The sequence below is a fragment of the Mastomys coucha genome, unplaced genomic scaffold, assembly GCF_008632895.1.
Source record: "Mastomys coucha isolate ucsf_1 unplaced genomic scaffold, UCSF_Mcou_1 pScaffold12, whole genome shotgun sequence".
NCBI classification, from domain to species: Eukaryota; Metazoa; Chordata; class Mammalia; order Rodentia; family Muridae; genus Mastomys; species Mastomys coucha.
The window spans coordinates 90,417,199-90,427,907 of record NW_022196894.1 but is presented as its reverse complement, the minus strand read 5'-3'; positions in this window follow the sequence as shown (position 1 = coordinate 90,427,907).

Sequence of the window (10,709 nt, the reverse complement as noted above, 5' to 3'; positions counted from 1 at the left end):
TTTATGGTGGATTCCATGGCTGTGGAGACCCATGACTCTGCAGGCCCCGTGGGTGCTGTAGCCACTAATAAACAGGAGTTAGGGATGTATTGCCTGAGACTTGTATCCCCTGCTCTCCCTTCAGCATCCCTGCTTCATGTAACCTCTGGTACCCGGGCTTTGTTCAATCCTTAGGAAAGTGTGTCCAGCCTGTAGATCTCCTTTGTTTTCCCCATAGCCCAGGGTCAGCATTGCCTCGGATGGCAGCATGCCCAGCTGGTCAACAGCCTTTGCATGAGGACCTGGATTCCTGTCTTACTTAATTTCTTCAGTAACCTGAGATGCAGAATTAGTGCCTACTTTGCCTGTGACAGTATGGCACTTAGAGGGTTAATCAACCTAGGGTGCAGGCTAAAAGCAAGGCTCAGATTTGATTCAGGATCCCCCTTTTCCAAGCTAAGAGAAGGCCTTTCTTACTTGGGAGGAAGAGTCTGTTGCTTGACCAATAGGTTGGCCATTCCAAATGTCATCCCAAACTTGAGGGTTGGGCCACTAAGCCCTCAGGCCCCAGCTTGTTCCATCTATATCCCAACTCTGGGCCAGCTCCGCCTCCTCCCCCTGCTCAGCTGGATCAGATTAGCACAAGAGAGGTGCTTACAAAATTGCTCCACTTGGCTCTGCAGCAATTAATTAAGAGCTGTCTGAGAGCCTCCAAAGGAGCATGCAAGCTCCAGCAAGATAGGGCACACATGGCTCAGTCCAAAATATTTGTTGTGTTTTTCCCCTAGCTGGGGAACCGGTTCTTACCTGTTCCCTGGACTGATGAGATTTTAAAGCTATTCACTCCTGCTGCCAGCTGTGAGCCAGCCTGCTGGTCTTAAGGAGAGTGGTAGGGGGAGCTTCTCCTGGTATCAGCTATGAAGGTGGGGAGGAGGCTGGAAACCTAAGAGCTACACAACCGAACAATGAGTAGCATTATCTGGGGACTGTAGAAGGAGGTGCTGTGCACTGTGGTCAGCAGGCTGTTCCACACATTGGGTCACTGGCCCCAGAATGGCTGACAAGGACGACTGTTCTGCCACGATGGCAGCTTTGTGGCCCCAGAGGCTTTGGGATCACGCCCCCTCATGGTGATTAGGTCTCGGGTATTAGGGAACCAGATGGTCTTAAGTCCTGACAACTCTGAGGCATGCTCTACGTCCTGCCATCCCTTGACATTACAGTCCGTGGTCTGAATGCACAGCCAAAAGTCAATGAGTGAACTTGCTCTATAGAGGCAGAGGGGAGGGGCTGGGAGATGGCTCAGCTGAGGAAGCACTCACTATGCAAGTAGCATATGGACCTCCAGCACCACATAAAATGGCAGGTACGGCAACAGCATGCCTTCAGTTCCAGAGAGGTCTCAGGTTCAACTCCCAGCACCCACATGGTGGCTCACAACAACTTGTAACTCCACTTCCAGGGGATCTGACGACCTCTTCTGGCCTCTATGGACATTGTGCACATGTGATGGACAGACACACATGCAGGCAAAACACCAACAAACAAAAAATAACATTTTAAATAAATAAATAAATAAATAAATAAATAAATAAATAAATAAATACAAGAGGACACTCACTGTTAAACTCTTGCCTCTACTTCTACACAGGCCGTAGAGGCACGTGGCTTCCTTTAGTCCCAGCACTCTGGAGACAGAGGCAGGTGGATCTCTCTGAGTACAAGCTCACCCTGGTATATAGAGCTAGTTCCAGAATATAGTGAGACTCTGTTTCAAAACAAGCAAATAAAAAAAAAAAAAAAAGGACAACACACAAAAAACTTGAAAAGTTGTAGATCAAAAAGCAAAATCAAGGATATTACACGATTACTTTTAAAACAAAGAGAAAACAAATCTGTGTTCATTTTCATGGAGGAAATTTAGAAGTAAAAATAACTAAAACCAGGTACTTTTCTCAGTATGAGTTAATTAATTAGGGAGATAGGGTCTTTGAGGGAATAACACTGCAGAATTGTGACTCATTCTGTACTCAAATGGATTTGTATCCACCTGTCCCTCTTCTGACACGGATTGTTGGGACACTATCAATGGGCCCAATGGGCAGAGCCTTGCACTTGCCCTTGGATACAGAAGCAAGATATTGCTAGAATATTGAGGGAACCCTCCCCAACCCTCCCAGCCTTCATTTTGTCTCCCGAAGCCTTCCTTCCTCCACACTGCACCAAACGGACCTTGGGAAGGGGAAGGCTTGGTTGTCATGGCTCCCGTTCTCTCTCTTCCCACAGCAGTTCAATGTTGGGGCCTGAAGGAGATGGGGCACAAAGAGTACACACATCAAGGAGTCAAGCCCTCCCTAAAAGGAGTCCAGGGTCTTGGGGACTAGGCAGTGTTGCAGGCATGCAGGACTCTTGGCCTCCTGGCAGAGTGCAGGGTTGCAGTTGCAGTCACCAGACACAAGAACTAAGGAAAGCACCTGCCCAGTCACTGCCTGCAAGACAGTGTGTTCTCCAGCTGTGAGTGCACAGAAGTTACACGGATGGCTTCTCACAATCCCCCCTGAGCTGGAGTCAGGGCAGCTGGACTCTCTTCTCCTCTACCCAGCTGAGTGACCTTCACCCAAGTGCCAGCTCCCTGGGTGTACTGGCTAGTTTTGTGTGTCAACTTGGCACAGGCTGGAGTTATCACAGAGAAGGGAGCTTCAGTTGGGGAAGTGCCTCAATGAGATCCAGCTGTAGGGCATTTTTTCAATTAGTGATCAAGGGGGTAGGACCCCTTGTGGGTGGTGCTATCCCTGGGCTGGAAGTCTTGGGTTCTATAAGAGAGCAGGCTGAGCAAGCCAGGAGAAGCAAGCCAGTAAGGAACATCCTTCCATGGCCTCTGTGTCAGCTCCTGCTTCCTGACCTGCTTGAGTTCCAGTCCTGACTTCCTCTGGTGATCAACAGCAATGTGGAAGTAAGCTAAATAAACCCTTTCCTCCCCAATTTGCTTCTTGGTCATGATGTTTGTGCAGGAATAGAAACCCTGACTAAGACAAATTGGTACCAGGAGTGGTGTATTCCTGTGACAACCTGACCATGCTTTGGGGAGGAGTGTGGAAGGACTTTGGAACTTTGAGCTAGAAGAGCCACTGGTCATTAAGAACTCTGTGGGATGTTTTGTAGGCACTTGGAAAATCATGTTAAGAACAGTGTAGAAGATGGAGACCTGGCTTGTGAAACTTCAGAGGGAAGATTAAAGACTCTTATCAGGGCAATGTTGTTTTGATTGTGAAGATTCTGTGGTTCTGGTTAGCTGGGGCTGAAGTATCAGCTGTGATTAACAAGATACCAGAACTACTAAAGTGAAAACTTTGCATTACTGGGACTATTGATGCTGGTTAGCTGGAGCTAAGAAATTAGCGGTGATTAAGAAGAGACCAGCATCACTGAGGTGACATCTTCTGGGAAGTGTTTTTTGAGAGCACAAAGAGGCTGTGTTCCAGAGATAGCCAAGGTTGTACCTTGTGCTGCAGCAGGACTTGGTAATGTATAAGAGTCACCCAGGTAGTACTGGTTTTGACAGCATGAAGGGGCCATGAAGAGCAGCTGAGGCTCTCTTCATGAAGAAAAAGCAAGGTCTGGGCAGCTCCAAAGTGGTGATGATAAGAACCATGTGTGGGCCTTCAAATTTGCATATTCCTAGGCCTTACCTCGAACTAATATACACCACACACACACACACACACACACACATACACACACACGACATCACAGACATATACCACACACACATACATCACAGACACAGACCATGCACAAATACTCATACAAACAAATCCATGCACTACACACACATATACATACACCATAGACATAAACCACACACACATGCACACATACAAATCCATATACTACATACATATACACACACAAACATTACAGACATACACCACACACACACAGCGCACGCATACCTACATACAGCATACAAGGGTACATATACCACATCCTCCCACACACTCATGTATTCATGTAAATATTATATGTAATATATAAACCTTCATTTCTGTATATATACATTCACATATACAGTGGATGTTCATGTATAACATTCATATTTATTGTATGTATTATATATTCATGCATAGGTGTAAAAATATGGATCTATTTTTATGTGTGCATATATATACATATATATGTATGTATGTATGTTCATGCACATGAACATGCCCATAAACAAGCTCAATGTGTCTATATTATACTCTCATTGGGTGTGTATACACACACATTTCACACACACATACATGTGGCATTCCCTGTGTGTCCTCCTTACTGTTCATGACTGGGTTCATGCTTTAAAGCATAATCCTATGACCTTGCCAGCTCTGTGTCCCTGGGATTAAGGTGACACCCACTAAGGCCACCTATCATTGTAACCAGTGACAGACATTCTCACAAACAATTGCTGAGCCCAGAGGCTGAACCCAGGAAGTGATCTGGAATGTCTTATTTTTAGGACCATCATAATGAACAATCCTTTTCGGGCTCTAAGGTAGATGCTAAACACATTACAAAGCACTCTACAACCGGAAGCGCCCTCTTATTAGCTGAATGCTCATAGCAAGCTGGAGACTCTTAATCTGCATTGTCATAAAGGGGTGACAGTGTCTGTGACTTTTCCAACCCAGTGTGCCTAAAAGATTTTTGACCCAAGGCTTTCAAATTTTGGGAAAGTGAAGTTCCTAGCTCAGACTTATTTTCAACATTTTCCCAAGGAAAAATAAACACTGAATAAACAATGTTCAACGTTCTTAGCCATCAGAAAAGTTCACATTAAAATTATTTTAAAAACACGGAGGCAGCTCTGTGGATAAAGAACATGCAGCAGAAGCATGAAGAGTTCAAATCCCCAGAACTCACAAAAAAGCCAGGTGTGAAGGCACATCTGTAATTCTAGTGCTCCTACTACAAGACGGGAGGTGGAGGCAGAAGGATCCCCAGAAGCTCACGAGCCAGCTGGTCTTTTTAACCTACACATGCATATCATTGTTCAAATGTACCTTTTCCATTCTCTCCCCCTGCTCTCTCTTTGTCTGTGTCTCTGTCTCTGTCTCTCTCTGTCTCTCTCTCTCTCTCTCTCTCTCTCTCTCTCTGTCTCTCTCTCTCTCTCTCTCTCTCTCTCTCTCACACACACACACACACACACACACACACACACACATCAAATGGCTTTGAGAGTCCACCTTGCTGCAGTCAGAATGGCTGTCTTCAAGAACAAGGACAGCAAATGCTGACAAGGAAGGATATGGGAAGAAAAGAGTCCTGATTCAATGTGACAAATGCAAGCTTGTACAGCCACTGTGGAAATCACTACAGAGGCTCTTTAAAAGATGCAACCAGAGCTACCCCATGACCCAGCTCAACATCTCCTGGCTGTGTACCCAAAGGACTCCCAATCAACACACCACAGACATACCTGAACAGCTGTGTTTACTGCTACACTCTTCACAGGAACCAGGATGTGGAACAAGGCCTGGAGCCCACAGACAGATGAATGAACAGGGGGAAAATGGCACATGTACACAACAGAGGGTTTGCAGTGGTAAAAAAACACAAAATCACAACATCAGCAGGAAGATTAACCGGGCTGGAAATCATCATGTCTGACACAGAAAAGGCAAATGACTGTGTTTTCTGTCATTTGCAGAAACCGGATGTAAATGACATGTGCATATACATGTATGCACATGTGTGAGGAGCTAGGAATAAAGTATGAGGAAGAGAAAGATATCTTAAGGGGGAAACAGAGAGGGTAACAATGGGTGAGGAGAAAAGTAGAAGGATTAGTCTAGGGAAAGGGGGTAATAAGAGGGAAGGGGACAGAGGGGGCGGCTGTGGGAAAGGGGAAAGAAACACACAGAGCTCATACATGTGTGAGACACCACAGTGAGACCTAGTATTTTCTATGCTAAACAAAAAAGGTAAATTAAAAAAGAATGGGTTAAAGAAGTAAACATATCCTGGCTAGTTTTATGTCAACTTGACACAAGCTAACATAGTCAGAGAGGAAGATGTCTCATTTGAGGAAATGTCTCCAGAGAATTGGGCTCCAGGAAAGCCTGCAGGGCACTTTCTTAATTAGCGATTGATGGGGAGGACCCACTCCATGGTGGGTGGTGCCATCCTGGGCTGGTGGTCCTGGGTTCTATAAGAAAGCAGGTTGAGCAAGCTATGTGGAGCAAGCCAGTAAGCAGCACCCCTCCATGGCCTCTGCATCAGCTCCCGCCTCCAGGTTCCTGCCCTGACTTCTTTAATGATGAGCTGTGACATGGAAGAATAAGCCAAATCCTTCTTCCTCCCCAAGTTGCTTCTTGGTCCTGGTGTTTTGTCACCTCAACAGTAGGCTGGCTAGTTTTGTCAGCTCGACACAGGACATAGTTATCTGAAGGGAGGGGAGGGAGCCTCAGTTGAGAAAAGGCCTTCCTAAGATCCAGCTGTAGGACATTTTCTTGATTAGCGATGGATGGGGAAGGGTCCAGTCCACTGTCAGTGGGGCCATCCCTGGAGCCTCTAGACCACCAGCTTCCCAAGTGTCCTTGCTACATCTGTCCAGTGTCACACACCTGTCATCATCACTTGCATCTCCTGGTCAGGCTAAACACCCCAATCCCATGTCTTATTCTTTATGCTCTTTTAGGCTGAGAACCAGCTTCTGCTGAACCTGGTAGACATCCATTGTTATTTACATTCATTTGCCTTTTGACTCTTTTTTCTGGTGCCCTGTCTTCATCCTCACCATGCTTCTTCTCCATCTTATGACCCTGAAGGCCTTCCAGACAATAGATGGGGACAAGTCATGACACAGAAGGCTTGAGGATGCCAGGCAGTAGAGGAGGTGAGACAGTGGGATGTCACCGACTGATCATGAGAAGCTCACCTGACAGCATCACATGCTGGTCTACAGCAACTAGAAACACAAGTTAGGGGGTTGGGATAAGCCATACTCACATGAAGAGAAGCCCTGGGACAGGAACTGATAGTCATTCTAACAGTAAACTGCTGAGCTGAGGAGAGAGTATTTATGAGGCTCTGAAAAGCTCTGCCCGGTACATGTGTTTCAAGCACAGATGTCACAGACACTTAAGATCCAGCCCTGTTTACAGGGCAGCAGCAGTGGCTTCTTCTAGGGCCAACACCCTATGGAACTGATCTCAATTCCCCATCATTGGTGGTCCAAGGTCCAGCCGGGGGGCTGCAAGACAGCAGGTATCAGATAGTAAAGGCCACTACTAACTTGCTTGCTTGCTAAGCAACCAGAGGCGACTATCCTACTCTAGGCTGAGCATTCTCTTCATAGTGTGAACAGAGAAAGAAACCCAGTAGATAATTTACTAATAAAGTGGGCATTATGGGCACAGAACCCATCCCTCCTAATCTCAATACCCTGTGTGTGAGACAGACAGGAAGGAAGGAAGGAAGGAAGGAAGGAAGGAAGGAAGGAAGGAAGGAAGGAAGGGAGGGAGGGAGGGAGGGGAAGAAAGGAGGGAGGGAGGGGGTAACAGAGGGAAGGAAGGAGGAAGGAAGGGAGGGAAGGAGGGAGGCAGACAAATGGGATTTGTGTCGAAGATGCACTGGGAAGGATATGCAGGGTGGAATGACCCACAGGTGGGGTAGAGAGTGACACAGACAGGAGCTGAAGAGAAAGAGTCTATCTCTGAAGTGTGCATGGTATGACAAGTGAGGGAACTGGAGAGACCACAGAGGCTGGGAGGGTCTGGACTGGGGGGAAGGGGAATCTGGGGGCAATGGATGAGAGGGGGAGCTGGGGTCAGGGAATGAGGGAGGAGCTGGGGGAGGGGGAGCTGGGGGAAGATGGTGTCTTAGTTAGGGTTTTGCTACTGTGAACAGACACCATGACCAAGGCAAGTCTTATAAGGACAACATTTAATTGGGGCTGGTTTAGAGGTTCAGAGGTTCAGCCCATTATCATCAAGGCAGAAGCATGGCAGCATCCAGGCAGGCGTGGTGCAAGAGGAGCTGAGAGTTCTACATCTTCATCTGGAGGCTGCTAGCAGAATACTGGCTTCCAGGCAGCTAGGATGAGGGTCTTAAAGCCCACACCCACAGTGACACACCTACTTCAATGAGACCACACCTCCTAAGAGTGCCAGTACCTGGACTGAGCATATACAAACCATCACAGGAGTACAGATGTGTGCTACCACACCTGGAACAGCAGGATTCCAGACACATGCTACCACACTTGGGCAGCAGGATTGTAGATGTGTGCTACCACACCTGGAGCAGCAGGATTCCAGATGCATGCTGTCACACCTGGGCAGCAGGATTCCAGATGCGTGCTGTCACATCTGGGCAGCAGGATTCCAGATGCGTGCTGTCACATCTGGGCAGCAGGATTCCAGATGCGTGCTGTCACACCTGGGTAGCAGGATTCCAGATGTATGCTACCACATCTGGGCAGCAGGATTCCAGATGCATGCTATCACACCTGGGCAGCAGGATTGCAGATGCATGCTGTCACACCTGGGCAGCAGGATTCCAGATGCATGCTGTCACACCTGGGCAGCAGGATTCCAGATGTGTGCTACCACATCTGGGCAGCAGGAGTCCAGATGCATGCTGTCACACCTGGGCAGCAGGATTGCAGATGTGTGCTACCACATCTGGGCAGCAGGAGTCCAGATGCATGCTGTCACACCTGGGCAGCAGGATTCCAGATGCATGCTGTCACACCTGGGTTCTTGGTTTTCAGACTCAAGTCCTTATGTATATGTGGCAAGTGCCTTATCCACTGAGAAGTCTCTCCAGCCCATGCTGTTTCTTTACTGTGAGTTTCTGAGGACTGACATGTTGATATGGATACTTCCAAATGAATGTAGAAGTGATTTGAGGGTTAGCTTATCGAAGGTGTCCAGCAGGGAGGAAGCAATGAGAACATCTGAGGGACCACTGAGGGGTGGACCCTGGGATGGAGAGGGTGACAGGAGGCAGAAAATGAGGGACTGCCAGCCCACTACAAGGAAGAAAGGCAGTCACATGAGACTTGAAGAATCAGAGAATGGAACACCCTATAGGTGGTACAGCAACCTGGACCCCATGCAGGAATGTGGTGGCCCCTTTCTTGGTAACAGACAAGTGCCAGCTCCTTCTGAAGGGTACAGGATGAGTGTGTACAAGCATGACAAGCTACCTAGAGGGTCAAGGAAACTTTGATCACACACTTACTTGAACTAAAATTCTGCCATTTTCTGGGGTGAGGAGTAGAGGATGCTGATGACTAGGAAGACACAAGAGTCCTAGTGAGAATTTCTGCAAACCTCCTTAAAATAGCTTTCCCAATATTCATGTATGTGTGTCAGCAAACATTTTTTTTTTCATTTTTCCCTAACTATCACTATTCTGTGAATATGGCCTTATTTGGATAGATATGATTAAGTTAAGGATCATAGGATGAGATCACACTAGATTTATGGTAGATCCTAAGCCCAGTGACTAATATCCTAAAAAGAGGAGGAAGAGATTTGACCCACCAGAGAGATGACAGGAAGACAGAAGCAGAGATGGAGTGATGTGTCCCTGAGCCACAGGACACCAGAAGATTCCAGCTGTCACCAAGGACCAGGAAAATAGCATGGTGTGGATTCAGCCTTTAAAAGAGACCACGTGAGACCATCAGAAGACAGCTGATCCCAGACATCTGGCCTTTGGCCTCCAGAACTAGGGGAGATGACTTCCTGTGGCTTTAAGTTACCCCATCTGTGGTAATTTGTTGCAGCAGCTGTAGCAAACTCACCCAGTGAGAAAAGTAAAGTAATTCAAAGAAATCAAGCTGAGGATGGGGAATCAGGATCAAGCTGAGGATGGGGAATCAGGATCAAGCTGAGGATGGCGAATCAGGATCGAGCTGAGGATGGGGAATCAGGATCGAGCTGAGGATGGGGAATCAGGATCGAGCTGAGGATGGCGAATCAGGATCGAGCTGAGGATGGGGAATCAGGGTCGAGCTGAGGATGGCGAATCAGGATCGAGCTGAGGATGGGGAATCAGGATCAAGCTGAGGATGGGGAATCAGGATCGAGCTGAGGATGGCGAATCAGGATCGAGCTGAGGATGGCGAATCAGGGTCAAGCTGATAGCTGCCTGCCTGGGCATATCCATTTCTCCCAGTGAAAAAGCAAGGAAAGAGAGGAGGAGGAATGAGGGGGAAGGGAAGGGGGGAAGGGAAGCTGAGGAAAAGAGGGAAGTTGGGGGAGGAAGGGAAAGGAGACATGCAAAGTACCACAAAACCAGAGACTTGACCTTAGCCATAGCTATGTGACTTCAATGGCCTGGGTGACTGACTCCTCATTCTCTTACCAGCAAATGCCTGGGACTGAGTCCAGACCCAGACTGCCTGGGTTTGAACTCTAAGGCTTTGGGACATTGGGACATTTGGTCTACCTATGATTCCGTGCAATCATCTGCAAAACTGAAATGCCAAAAACTCCTCCTGCCCTGGGTGAATTTGAGGGTCGTAAAGTCTCCTTGTATGCATTACAGGTGACACATGTGGAATGAACAGAGGTGTGGTGGCAGCAGAAAGCTTATTGTCCCTGCTGGGGCTTAGGGAACATCATAAAAGACTGATGTCATAAAAGAAAGTAGAAGCTGGATGAAGGGAATGGAGGCCTGTGCAGTGCTGTGGGGAGGCCTGTGCAGTGCTGTGGGGAGGCCTGTGCAGGGCTGTGGGG